General features: G+C 39.4%; 1 protein-coding gene and 1 long non-coding RNA gene across 4 annotated transcripts in view; one reads left to right on the forward strand and one right to left on the reverse strand.

The window, feature by feature from the left end:
- LOC310838928 overlaps positions 1-13,405 on the forward strand; it is a 106,433-nt gene extending 93,028 nt beyond the window's left edge. Inside the window, exons 3-4 of the long non-coding RNA XR_014561220.1 lie at positions 12,622-12,692; positions 13,155-13,405. This is a non-coding gene — a long non-coding RNA (uncharacterized lncRNA). The remainder of the gene's footprint in view (positions 1-12,621; positions 12,693-13,154) is intronic.
- Positions 1-14,936, reverse strand: part of TAMM41 (TAM41 mitochondrial translocator assembly and maintenance homolog) — a 138,350-nt gene that overhangs the window by 121,980 nt on the left and 1,434 nt on the right. Inside the window, exons 1-2 of one of the 3 annotated variants that reach the window (XM_083726861.1) lie at positions 14,741-14,892; positions 2,439-2,500 (exon numbers count right to left, since the gene is read on the reverse strand). The gene's annotated coding sequence lies outside the window, so the exon portion shown is untranslated. Of the gene's footprint in view, positions 1-2,438; positions 2,501-14,740; positions 14,893-14,936 lie in introns of those variants that run through there. The other 2 variants (XM_083726863.1, XR_014561215.1) reach the window with 2 other exon arrangements.

The following is a 14,936-nucleotide window of genomic DNA, read 5'->3' on the forward strand; positions in this document are numbered from 1 at the left end:
CTGGTCTTCACCCAGAGTGCGAATGGTTTTCCCCATCCTGTTCTTTAAGGCCAGCCTGGGAAGATGGAAATCATCAGCTCATGGTTATTGGGATTAAAAGATTTGTGGGTTGTTAAAGATGGGGAAACAGTACAGAGGGAAATGGTTAACCTCCCCTCCATAAGCACCTCTGCTTTGATCAAATTTGTAGTCCCCTACAATTGATTTAATGCAAATAATAATAATTGCATGCTTTAATGCAATTATTTCTCATGAATGGCCTATACATGTGGCATATAGTTTGACCATCAAAGCAGACTTTAACTTGATGGTGCAAATATAGAATAGCCTTCTCAGAGAAGCCTATCAGGAAGCATTACTACCATGCCAAATCAAGAAATTTTCATACTCCAAGGTTTTTGGGTGTGCAATATTCTTTTATTGAACAGTATGCCAGGTGTTTATTGGTGTGCTAGGATTGAGTTGTCAGATGGTTTTCTTATTTAGAATAGGAAATGTACAGTCTTCAGAACTGGATGCTCAGTGATCAATCCAGACAAAATGAATGATATATCAGTTCTGCTGAAATCAATGGGATTTATGTTAGTCCTTGCTAATGAAGGCCCATTGATTTCAACAGAACTTACTTGTGACTTAAATGATTTGAATTGGGATAATTGTGTGTTGCCTTTATAAACAACTAGCAAGGAGTGCCTAGCGCTGCCTGGGTAGTTTTAGAAACCAAAAAATAGTGTGGTTTTTTTAAATGGATAGTTCAGTTTGTGAATTTGCACCCAGCACATTAAATATAAAGTGAAGTCAACCCAAAGTCACATTTTGGTCTAGCATCTTGATTCAAAATGATTTCCAATGTCCAAACATCAGCAAAGATTGCTGCCGCCCCCCGAGAACCCTTGTCCCAGGTTTGGTGATGGTATTTTGAAAGGTGTCTGAATCTATGTCAAAAAATGGGCCAAGTCACACCCAAGTGATGTTTTGCTCCATCTTGATTCAACATGGTGCCTGGCACCCAAACATCAATGTAGACCCCACCCTCACAACAGGAACACTCGTACTGAGTTTGGCAACAATATTTTGAGAGGTGTCCAAATGTGTTGTAAGGATCACTGAAATAATGCCATGAAAATATTAAGCATAAATATTGCGGTTTTGAAAATAATAAATATTAACATTATATGCCTAGTCTTTCTATTCATGCTGCGGACGTTAAGATTTTCAACCAGAGTGTACATTTGAAGTGTAGGAATCATCTGTGTTAATTCCCCCTTGAGATATTGTAAGAGTTTAAGGCATTTGCCTGCATCAGATCTGTCTGACTATATTTGCAGTAATGTTCCAGTATGTCTTAATTGATTTCAGTGTTACTACTCCAGAGTCTTTGCTAGAAGAAATTAAGAAGAACTGCCTTGCTGGATTAGAGAATGGGCACATTTAGTTTAGAATTATGCCTCCAATAGTGGAGTCTAGAATTGCCTCCTACAGTGGCCAGACAAATGGTATATGGTTTGGCAAAATATTCTTCTTAAGATGTTGCAGTCTTTCTAGTACATATAGTTATAGGAATCAATAATCACTTGTGTTGAGCTAATGCATAATTGACAGCGCCAGACCTTAGCAGCAGTATTTAGAGTGTTTATGATTTGTAAACTCTAAGTCAAATTTTACTCATTTTCTCTAGGTGACCTTTAATATTACTGATTGGATTCATCTAATGTTCAAGAAATGGGATTATTATTTCCCCTTTTATAAATATTACTCTCTCCATTCATGGTCGCCTGGAACACAAGGGTTAATATAATCTGCAGTTATAGTAGTCACTGAAACAAGTATACCATGAGTAATGGTTGTGGTGATCTATTTTTATGAATGCAGATATACCCTTGGCCATCTGTTAATCAGCTCCTCATTATGCCTTTTAAACATTCATTTTTTGCTTACAATGACATAACTAAGTATCCTTGAAGTTAATCATGTGCAATTCTGTTTAGCTATTCAGTTTCAACTGATTATCTCCTTCATGCGTTCTTTTCTGTGATCTATGGAACTAGAGCAGCAGTAAACTGATTTCTCTGTTCCTCTTCCAAAAGAAGATTATTGCTACAGCCAGAGTGGCTCCATGGCAAATCCAGACAGATAGCCATGCAAAATGGTGAAGGTATAATTGTGAAAGGTTCTTTCACATGTACTAAATACTGCATGACTACAGTTCTTTGTTCAGTTGTTAATAACATATGTCACAAATCAAAAGGAAAGTTGCAGGTCGCAAGTTGTAAGGAGCATTGATTGAAATATGATGTCACACTTACATTGTTGCTTCTGCAAGTACAAATCGTTAACCCAATCTAGCTAGAGAGCTGCAAGTACTAAAGCAGGCATTTTATCCCGAGATGGATAAGGAAACCTGTGTACTGTAGACAGAGTTAACATTTCCTACTCACCCAATCCAGTAGCTGGGACTGTGCAATGTTATTCCAGAAAATTAGTGGTAGCATCAACCGGTCTGTAAGGATGGGAAGAAAAGAGCTGGATTTAGTCCATTTAATCAGACCCCTGATTAGCATGGCTGAAAATTCCAAAGCATTTTGAAATCTGTCTTAATGATTTGCACCTGGGTGACAATAGTATTCCAGACTCTTTTTAACGTAGGTCAATTTTATATCAGAACTTTGGAAGAAGGCTTCTGAATAAGTGGATTTTTAAAGATAATTAGGATATGTTCATTACACATTCTCCTTGTTTAAATTAGTGCAAGAAACAAAACAACACAATAATATTAGCATTAATTCTGAAATAAGTGATAAAGAGCCTATCTGTCCATATGTTAAAAGTCATAAACAGAAGCATTTGTTAAGAAGAAAAATAATATTTTGTCAGGCAACTATATCTTACACCAATAGTGTACTTTTGGACCAACATAACATTGCCAGTCATCAGAAGCTGTTGCCACCATCTAGTTCCATTTTACATAGCATTTGTGGAATTGAAAACATGGTAGCTAGGAGAAAAAGTACCTGCAGGAATTAATCCAAGGCCTAGAATCTGAATGTTAACTTGACCAAGTAGAACACTCATTGTGGAACAGAATACAGACACCAGTCAGTAACTAACCTGACTCCTATCTCTATTCCTCTATGCAGTGATATTGATTTGGCTGGATAGAAGGTGGGTGATGCAATTACATATACTTGATATAGGAAATGTATCATCACAATTGAGCCAGAGTTAAGCACTTTGAAATTCAGTTGAGTTTAGTGAGTTATAAAGTTAAGAAGGTGCTCAGTTCCCATTCAAATCAGTGGAAATTGTGTTTAATTTATGCTAGATTGTGCCAGTGGTGTTACATAATTGGGATGTTGTTGTGGGGGAGTTGTTGCTGCTCCTGGGTTTTTGTATCTTTATTATAGATCTTGTTGTGAATTATCTGGAAATAGTTCAGTCTGGTTGTGTATTTTTTAACATTTAATTGTTTATGGCTACTTTTGTTATGTTGTAGTTATGCATTTTTTCATGTTGTAAGCCACCCTGAGCATGGTTTGAACTGCAAAAAGGCAGCATACAAATAAAACGATGTATGTATGTACAGTGGTACCTTGGTTCTCGAACTTAATCTGTTCAATACCCGAAACCGTTAGAAAACCAAGGCATCGCTTCCAATTGGCTGCAGGAACTTCCCGCACTCAAGCAGAAGCTGCATGGACACTCGGCTTACTTCTGGGTTTGAGGCATTCGGGAGCCAATTTGTTCGACAACTAAGCCATTCGAGAACCAAGGTACCACTGTATGTATGTTACATATGCTTCAGGTTACATATGCTTCAGGTTACAGACTCTGCTAACCCAGAAATAGTACCTCAGGTTAAGAACTTTGCTTCAGCATGAGAACAGAAATTGTGCTCCGGTGGCGCAGCGGCAGCGAGAGACCCCATTAGCTGTGCTTCAGGTTAAGAACAGTTTCAGGTTAAGTGGTGCTTCAGGTTAAGAACAGTTTCAGGTTAAGAACGGACCTCTGGAACGAATTAAGTACTTAACCTGAGGTACCACTTTATGTATTTAAACTTCCACTGGTAAAAACTACAGTTCAGAAATTAGAGCCTTAACACCTGTCTACTTCTGGAAGTATAATAAGCATATATAGCCATGCCTAAAATTGGGTGAATTAAGTAGTTAAGAATCTAATTGGTACTTAGCCAATGGAAATTACATAATAGGTAGCTACCTAATAGGAAACAGCATTTAAATACAGTTCCCAATTATGTATCACTTTGCCTTTATTTTTTTGCTTTGATAAGTAATAATGTTTAAAGTAAAGGTCTGATAATATTCTTCATATTTATGGTTCAGAAAAAATACATTTTCTTTCCAGAAAGACCCACAAGCAGGTCAAATTAATTTTTAGAATTGAAAGAAAATTATTAAGTAATGCAGAAGCAAAGCGTCAGAGGAAATGACCCAGGAGAAAATAAAAGGCTTATTGAAAAAAGTAATCTGGCATTTGAATAAACTTAATGTGCTTCTATTCACTTTAGAGCTTTTGTGGAGTATAATGCATGAAGGGGAAATTGTGGTGAAAAAAAATAATGTATGAAATACAAAACAGACTATAATGAATTGAGCATTTTATCTTAACATATAAGGACATTGCTTCAGAGGCAGGTGCTGTAGCACAGTGTTGCTCACATATGGAGAATAACCTCATACAGTTGCCCAGGTAATTGTTAGGCTTTTAAGAATATAAGATGAGCCCTTTGGGTAAAGCCAATGGCCCACCTGGTCCAGCATCCTGTTCTTAGAGTGGCTGACCAGAAGCCCATGGAAAACCTGCAAGCCAGACATGAGCAAAATAACACTCTGTCCACCTTTGATTTCCAGCAACTGGTATTCAGAGGCACAATGCGTCTTACAATGGAAGTAGAACACAGCCATCGTGGTTTGTAGCTGTTGATAGCCTTGTCTTCCATCTGCATGACAAGACAGATGTGAAGACACATCTCCATTCACACTATGAACCTTTTAAGAGGTCCTGGTTCTCCACATGGAAGCAAAGGATAGGAGAGTTGGGTTGGAGGCAGAGGCTAAAAAGACCTCAGTTCACTTTCAGTCATTTCCAGAGCAGGAGCTGTCCTTGGTGCTGTAACAACTGACTTGCCATGGTGCCGCAGATTTCCTTGCATCTTTGCAACATAAGTATACCTTCAAGTGCTATGTGGAAAAACTATTATAGAACTCTTAGTTACATCAACCATAATTATAGAACTCTTATTAACATCAACCATAATTCAAGAGATTAACATAGCTACACCTCTGAAAATTGCTACAGTGGAAGGCACCAGAGTTAGCCATATGGAGTGGGTATCCATCACTGAATAATCTCTAAGTTTTAAAGGTGCCAGTAGACTAATACAGTTATCCTTCTGGAAATAATAAGCCTACACCTTCATTTGGTGATTTTGTACTCACTGCCTACTGACACTGATGTGTAACTCAGTCATGTGAAAGGCTCTAATGCATGTTTAGCTTTGAGACTAGGTCCTCTAGTGACCTCCTGTCTTTAGACTTATGTGTGACCTAAGACCAGTTGAGGTTTATATACAGGATGCTGCATGAATCTTATTCTGAATCTTTCAAGACCTACTACTAATGAATGAGGTGAACTATTGAGATAATTCTTTTAGTTTTCCTGGGGCATGCAGAAATGAACATTCCACTAGCTCTTGCCTAGGAGATTACAGTAGTTGAAAAGATAATGACACATGCTGTAAGTAGGGAATTTGGCGGTTGGGATAGTCAAAGAAAATATAAATGTTTAGTTTTCTATGAAGAAGAAATTACAGAAGTGGGGGAATTCTTATGGGTGAACTGGAAAAAGAAATGGCAAATAATAGGAAGAGTATTATTCCCCCATTTCTCAGAGCACAAAGGGAAAATGCCTTGTATCTCTTGCAGTTTTAACTTAAACTATGTTGTTATAATTGAAACTCAGCCAGGCCTCTGTTGGGAAGCAGTCAACAATAGGTATTGATGAGCTCCTAATTCCTCGCTGTTTTGCATTTGAGAAACTAATTATTGTAATATCTCTTTGCAGTCAGTCTTATAAGCAGCTTCCTCATTCAGCTATTCAATTTTCAAAGCCTCTAATGCGACAGAGAAGAAAAATACATAGGGAATATATTCATATTCTTGAATCTTAAATATTTTTGAGACTTTGAGAGATGTGGCTGCCTTAAGGGTTTTCTTTCCTCCTCAAATAATCTTCATAATTTTTAAAAGAACAGTGCATCTGCTAACATTGATATGGAAATAAATATTTTTCCTGTTTAAAATGGCATTAGTTCAGCTTCTAGAACCATAGGAATAAATAAAACTCACAAACCCCATCATTATCATCAATGATATTAATATATGCAGCAAGTGAGATTTGTTAGCAACCCCAAAGAGCAAAAGGACCTCTTTGTTTAGCCAATGTCTAGCTTCCCATTTCATGGCTTTTGACTGATACAGTACATCTTCTGGCACAGTGGAAAGTTCAGCGTTTAGGATATCAATACATATCCATTATATGTAAAACATTTGTGAACCAATAGAACAGAACTTTCCAAACTGTGTGTTACAACACTTTAGTGTGTCAACTGCATGGTGTAGGTATGTCGTGCAAGCGTTCCCCACACTCCTCCCAGGGCTGGAAAGGGGTTAGTTTAACCTCCAGTTTACTAGTAAAACTGAATTACTGTGTCGCAAAATGATGCAAAACTGAATTACTGCATTGTGAAATTATGTATGTCTCTGTGGATTAAAGCCTCAGTGCCTAGGACTTGCCGATCGAAAGGTCGGCGGTTCGAATCCCTGCGGCGGGGTGCGCTCCTGCTGCTCGGTCCCAGCGCCTGCCAACCTAGCAGTTCGAAAGCACCTCCGGGTGCAAGTAGATAAATAGGGACCGCTTACCAGCGGGAAGGTAAACGGCGTTTCCGTGTGTGGCTCTGGCTCGCCAGAGCAGCGATGTCACGCTGGCCACGTGACCCGGAAGTGTCTCCGGACAGCGCTGGCCCCTGGCCTCTTAAGTGAGATGGGCGCACAACCCCAGAGTCTGTCAAGACTGGCCCGTACGGGCAGGGGTACCTTTACCTTTACCTTTAAAAAGTGTGGCACCAGCAAGAAAAGTTTGGAAAGCTCTGCAATAGTATATTCTGGTGTAATCTGTGAGGCAGAAACAGAGCTCTGTGCACCACTGCCAGATTAGAAAGCAAAGTATAAAAGATGCAGCACACAGGATTGTGTCTGTGTCTGTCCGTCTGTCTCTCTCAAACACAGAGAGATTCCAACCCTGGATTTGCATTTGTAGTGCTGAATGGTTGTCTCAGCCTGCTTTGACAATGCTCCCAACTGTGTGGGTGCATGGATTAAATGCAGGCCCCTAATTTTTTTCTCCCTGTTTGTTGGGAAGGAAAGTAGTTGATTTTGGTATAATTAACTATATTGATAACAGAAGTGCACCCATAGAGGCACAAACATTCTGTGCCAATTAAGAGGTCCAATTAACTCACTAAGGCGACTTACCTGGGAGTAAGGCCCGTTGAATTAAAGAGAACTTATTTCTGAGCATTGGTTAGGATGCACCTGTAATTTATTTCTAAAATGTATAACCCACACCTTCAGTGTCAATTGGCATTTCCTGAGCGTTTTACAAACAAAATAAAAAAGTGCTACAAAACATCCACACAACTATAACAACACTAACAATAATAGTAGAGAAACCAAAATACAACAAATCTGCCAGTAAAAACAGAAGCTGACAACAGCATAAAAGGGCTTTAACAACATTAAAGTTATGTTAAAAGACGAGGAAAATGTGAACCTATTTATCTTGCACTGGGAATGACAATAAAGTAGGTACAGTTACTATAACACATGTGTTATAATGGTTAAGGTCTGGTTCAGTCTAATATTGTGTGACAAGTTCTGGCTCAGACTAACATTTCAGACTATGTGTAAAATGTTTTAGACTGTACAAGCTTGTTCCATAGCTCTCTTGTGAAATGGAATGGTTTGGAAGAACAAGAGTTCTAAGACTCTTAACCAAGAAAATATTAATTCATGCTGTTACTCCTCTAAGATGTGGGGTTAACCCTAAGTCCAAATTGAATATCAGGTTGAAGGATTAACTGTGAAATCTGAAATTGACTTTGGAATATGGGTGAAACCTGAACTTATAATAGCATTAATTAAGAATTTCCCAAGACTTCTAACATGCCTCTATCAGCAAAGTCTCCTATATCAACATTTTCCTTATTTCTCCTTAAATAAGACCTTTATGCTGTGTCAGGGATAGCAGTTTTGTGGTGTGATCAGATCCTGGCTCAAGGGAAATTGTTCTGGCATTGCACTGAAGTCGGACCCATTTAACCCCAGTTCTGTAAACTCCAGTAATGAAGGATTACATTATACACTATCAACTCTGGGTTTCATTTGACAATTCTCATCTGGTGTTCATTTTCATCAGAAGGGTGGGATATTAATGTTTTAATTATATGTTTTCCCCAACATGCATTATGGGTAGAAGTTTTTTAAAAAACATTAACATAATATACTCTTTTCACTCGTTTAAATGTCTTGGGAAATTAAAACTAAACCTGTATCAATAAATAACTCAGGTTTACGGTTCAGCTACTGCTCTCCTTTCAAATTCTTTGTTGACTTGCAACCATATTGTAACTTATCTAAATTTTATAGTCCGTTATTATTTTGTGCAAACTAAAGCAACAATTAATTAGAACTTGTGTGCACATAATTTTGTTGTCAAATCATTATTATGAATCCATTAATTCAGATAACAAGTTAATGCACAAAACAAGCTTGAATGAGTTTTAATTCCACATGATTAGCTCTTATTTGGTACATTGCTATGAACTCCACAGTTTTTTGTGAGCAGAGAGTTACCTCTTGCTGTGTGCAATTGGAATCCAAACCTTTGGGGATTATCATACAATGTATGGAATCTATAACAAAATGTTGCAGTGTAGAGTGCTCCTTTTCCTTGTATCTGACAAAATGCTTAATATTCTTCCCCTCTCATCAGGAGTCCCCCCCCCCCCGATTTTTTGTACATCTGTAATCCTTTGGCCTGTTGTCTTTGTCCATGGAGTTTTCTTGGCAGGGATACTGGAGTGGCTTGCCAGTTCCTGCTCCAGGTGGATCACGTTTTGTCAAAACTCTCCACTATGACCTGTCCATCTTGGGTGGCCCTGCACAGCATAGCTCATAACTTCTCTGAGTTATTCAAGCCCCTTTGCCACGGCAAGGCAGTGATCCATGAAGGGGGATTGAAGGACAAATCGTGAAGCTGAGGCTCCAATACTTTGGCCATCTCATGAGAAGAGAAGACTCCCTGGAAAAGACCCTGATGTTGGGAAAGATGGAGGGCAGAAGGAGAAGGGGACGACAGAGGATGAGATGGTTGGACAGTGTTCTTGAAGCTACAAACATGAGTCTGACCAAACTGCGGGAGGCAGTGGAAGACAGGCGTGCCTGGCGTGCTCTGGTCCATGGGGTCACGAAGAGTCGGACACGACTAAACAACTAAACAACAACAATCCTTTGGCTCTCCCATAGCTTGTAATACCCTTGTATGGATGGTACTAATTGAGTAAAGGCACTAATTTGGCTATGTAATGATTGTCACCAACCCCAAACTTAAGAAATTGCTGGAATAATTTACTTTAACAGAAAATGTAATTAGTTGTACATTTTCCATACACTTGTGTGTTATCACTGAACATTTTTTAATGTAGCCCAAAAGGAGTATTTACATTGCAATCTTATTTACTACCACTTGGAGATGCTTGATTAAAACTTAACAAACTCATCAAAATAGGATTTACTAGATGAAAGAGAGATCCCTAAATGTGATGTTACATACACATGAAAAATTACAAGACAAGCTACTTTGACTAGGAAAGACAATAAGTTTTTGAAGAAAGATACATGGGAGTATAACTGTTTTAGTTTGGCCAGCATATAGGTTACAACACTGCAGCTAGTAGCCTTATTAGCTTTCCGGATGTGATTAAAAACATCATAAAACACCACAGTGTTGGCTTTTATCCTATTAAGTCAGGCATAGGCAAACTCGCCCTCCAGATGTTTCGGGACTACAATTCCCATCATCCCTAGCTAACAGGACCAGTGGCCAGATATGATGGGACTTGTAGTCCCAAAACATCTGGAGGGCCGAGTTTGCCTATGCCTGTATTAAGCCAAAATCCGCACTGTAGCTTCAGAACAAATGAAAAAGAAACATTATGTTCCACTGTGTAGCACCATGGACAGCACCCAATCACATTAAAATGTATGCTTATATTTCTTTAGTTGTGCCTATTCTTTTCTAAAATAGAATAATTATTAATATGATTTATTTATTAAATTTCTATCCTGCCATTTCTCCCAAAAGAGTCCAGGGTGGCAAATGACAAAACAGCAGAACAAAAAAATAAATCAAATAATATAAAAAGGTTAAAAATATTTAAATAATAATTTAAAATAGGATATTTATTAATAATATCATTATATTTTCTATTACTCCTATATTAAATTAAAAATCAGAAAACAAATTACTAGAATATGTGGATTGTGTCCAATTCATGTCTATACAAAATAGAGCCACTGAAATTAGTGAGCTTCAGTCACATCCATTTAATTAAATGAGTCTATTTTCATGAAGTTCTGCATATCTAAATATATATGACCTTCTTAACGGCTTATTATGTACACACTGGTATGATCCTGCAAAGTATTTCCTGTGTTCTTCTTGTGAAGGAAATGCTTGTTCTTTGAATTAGGCTAGCATTTACCTATTTAGAAAGCCCTTCTTCAGAACTAACAGCAACAATAACCCAAATTGTTGTCCTCCATAGATGGAATTAATGTTTGATAATATTGTTTCTGGCCTTAGAAAACCTGCCTTATATGGAGTCATACTACTGGGCCATCTAGCTCAGCATTGCCCTACGCTGATTTGCAGTGGCTCCCCAGGCTGCAAATGACAGTACTTTTCTACCTGGAGATACTGGGGTTGAACCTGGTTTTTGCTGTTACATGCACAGAATGTATTTAGCCCTTCCCATATATGGGAATGTATACCTAAGTACAGTGGTACCTCAGGTTACATACGCTTCAGGATACAGATGCTTCAGGTTACAGACTCCACTAACCCAGAAATAGTACCTCGGGTTAAGAACTTTGCTTCAGGATGGGAAAAGAAATCATGCGGCAGCGGGAGGCCCCATTAGCTAAAGTGGTGCTTCAGGTTAAGAACAGTTTCAGGTTAAGAACAGACCTCCAGAACGAATTAAGTTCTTAACCCGAGGTACCACTGTACTGCAATAATTAGGTTGAGAAAATATATTGAGTCAATGTGTAGGAGTGGTTAGACTGTCAGAATATAAATGAGGAGTTCAATCTATACTCAGCTGGGTGACTTTAGATCAGTCATTGTCTTTCAGCCTATCATATCACAAAGAATTTTTATGACAAAAGGGTGAGTCGTATACACTGCCCTAAGCATGGGGTAAAAATAATAAATAACTGTCAAACAGCAGAATTGAGAAACTTCTGTGAGTAGACATGTTCTCCATCACACATCTTCTATTGCACAGTGGTCTTGCACAAAATCTCCTGGAACACCTCCCAAGAGGATCGGCTCTTTCTTTGCTTTATGATTGAATCAGTTCTCCAGTCTTTGGATTGCTATTCTTTCGGTCCCCTGCAAGTGGTTGCTGGCACTCTGTAACTGCACTGAAGGTCTTCTTCTCCATTAACTATGAGGCTGTGGCAGACTTACAACTCTGATGAGGCTAGCTGATTCCCCAAATCACCTCCAAACTTTGCTAATTTCCACTTCCAAATACACTTAACAGTTTTGTTGGGTGGAAAGTGGCACAGCTGAGTCAAATAACAGACTCAAATATGAACCCTAATGAATTACAATTGTAACTATACATTCTGCCACACATCTGCACCTGATGTGCAGTAAACTCAAATCCTCATTTTGACTTGATCAGATCATTCAGATATGCAAGTTACACCAGTTTAGTCATTTGAACAGAACTATTTCACTCTAAGGAAAGAAAACAACAAAGCAGGCTTGCATTAACAAAAATGTTAGCATACTAGCAGTGATCGCTGGAGTAAAATGTCAGCTGGAGACCAGAACTCTACCCTCAGAAATACTAATAGAGTTGTTGGTGGTGACTGATCAACCTGCAAGTGAATTGCAAGGAATATACACCACCATATAGAATCCAAGACTGAGTGATTCTGATTGGCTCTTTGGGTGGATTCACATTTACCATATGGTTACTGCTTTAAAATTCTTCCTGTAGTCGTTTTGATTACATGCAGAGCTAGTTGTTTATAGAGTCTGGCTGGTGCTGCATCATGATCAAATGGGTCAATAGACATTGATAGCTGACATGCTGTTTTAGGAAAAGCATATTTACTTCACACTGTGTAGCATCAACAAATGTCCAGTAAACGCTATGTGGCCTGTAAAGTATTTTTGGGCCAAAAAGTTATTTTTATTGTGATAACCATAGTTTTTGCTTCTTTTCTTGAACATTTTCTTGATATCCAGGTGCATCCATCTTGGCTGCCAGTCCTGGAAGACCTGCTCCCAGTTATTATATGGCTACCCTTATGGATCAGGTAAGCAAGGTTTTCCAGAAGGAAATAAGAATAGTGACTGGAAAATTGTGAAAACGTAGTTATAAATTCTGGCTTAAAATGCATTAAGTAACCCCACATTTTCTGTTTATCCAGCCTTTTTAAATAGGTTTGACTCCTTGGATTTGATATTGTGTGCTTGCAGTAGCAAAGTGCTTGGTCATCTTGGCTCGCTGTGTTACAATGTCCATTCACTATGTCATATATAACCAGCAACCCCCCAACTCCCCCAGCACAGTACTTGGCTGCAGATGTCTTCAGACTGCAGTCTCACAGTCATTCCTTTGCCAAGCTCTCAATTTTGATCAGGAATTTATAGCTAAGTATGAGATTCTGGTACCCTCAGCTAGGAATCTAACAATAGAAACATAGTGATAGATGGGATTTACCAGTTTTCACTATATAAACCTGTGTCATATTGCTATTTGTATTTTTTCCTTACAGATATCTGAAGGGAACATTTGAAATGTAATTCTTGAGTGAAAACAAACAAACAAAAAATCATTCATTTGGCATCCGGTGGAGCTAAATATTTCATACAAAGAACTGTGTTATTGTGCAGCCTAAATAATAAATGGTTGCTATGTTTGCTTTAATGGCTCACATATTACTCTGGCATAAAATTATCTTTCAAAATGTTACATATTATGCAGGCGATTTTACTATGTCCATTTTTATGCTATACTCAGTCACCTTAACTGTGTATGAACTGTTTTATTCCCACATTTGCAATGGCCACTAATTTTTAGCAAACAAAACTTGATGATTTATCATATTGTTGTTTGCATCCCAATTTCTGAGTGGCAAAAGACTCCAGGGGTTCCAGCATTTACCCAGTTTCAGTGGAATGAAGGTCAATGGTGTCTTTAGGATACACAATTTAATTTACAGATCTATCTATCTCCCCTGAGCAGGGGGAAGGGGGCACAGCATTAACACTCCAACAAACCTTGTCTCCTTATTAGGCTTCTGGAGTGAAAAGCCTGTGTCTTGTCAGCTCCCATTGTCACTCAGTCTCTCACACAAACCAGCTCTCCTATTGTTCTGCTTACAAAATGATGTTGTATCTAGTCAGGTGAATAAGTGGGGGAAATGCCCACCCCCTGCTGGAGAGCACCAACACTTGGCTGCTGCTATGACAACATGACCAACCCTTCAGTTATGGAGATAGGTTGTTGAACTGGCCATCAGCTTGAGGAAAATGCGCTTTGCCCCTTCCATGTCCTCCTGTTCTCTCTCATTCTCTTTGTGTTATTCCTTAATGAGAAGCAGCCTATCATTTAAAAGTGATTGCCCATGCACATACAGAAAAGCACTTTTTCAAGTCCCATCCATGAGGCACACTGAAGCAGGCAACAGAACCCCACTGGGGTGGTAACCCCCATGGGCGCCCCACTGGCTGCTGGAAAACTGGTGGCAGTGGTGATCTGGTGAGCTCTTGTGAGAACATGCTGCTGCTGCTGCCACTTCTCAGTTTTCTGGCAATGGGGTGGGCCGATAAGCGTCATCCTCGCTTCTCCTGTGGTTGTGGCGGGCCACCACTGGAACCGGTGCATAAGAGAGAAGCCATGCAACTCCCATTTGGGAGGTTCTTTTGTGGAGTGGCAGCAACCAGGTGAGGCATTACCTTCTTGTTTTGCCGGGCCACCCCTGCACTAGCTGTACTACTTAAAAATGACACCATTAAATAACATTGACAGAACTGTACGAATGTACCCTGACAAGGCCGGTCAAAGACGTTTTAGCACCTGAGGCAAACCGCAAAATAGTGTCCCTCTTCCTACCAGGGAAGGAGGAGTGAGTGAAGATGTACACTAGGAACATGGAGGGAATAAGGATCTATAGTGGGATCTGCTGCCCCTGTGGATCCTGCCGCCTGAGGTGGTCTCAGCTCTTTGCTTTGTGGGTGGGCCGACCCTGCCTCATGCTGATGGTGCCACACATCAAAAAAATGTACCCGAGAACGTCCCGTTCCCATGGCAGTAAATGCTCTGCAGTGAAGGATGGCTGGTGTAAATGGCTTTCCTTACCAAATGGCTGGAGGGAGGTCGCAGCAGTCTGGTGAGAAGTGGGGATGCCCCCACTGTTTTTTCTTGCAGCTGTTTTTTCTTGCAGGGAGGTTTTGTTTTTTTCAGTTGTAAATGAAGCCTTCCCTAGGAATTTCTCCCTTGGCAAGGCATGCACGTCAGAACTGGCCTGGCTAGCCGCCTCAGTGGCAACAGAGGA

This window comes from Podarcis gaigeae, assembly GCF_964106915.1.
Source record: "Podarcis gaigeae genome assembly, chromosome: 2".
Taxonomy (NCBI): Eukaryota; Metazoa; Chordata; class Lepidosauria; order Squamata; family Lacertidae; genus Podarcis; species Podarcis gaigeae.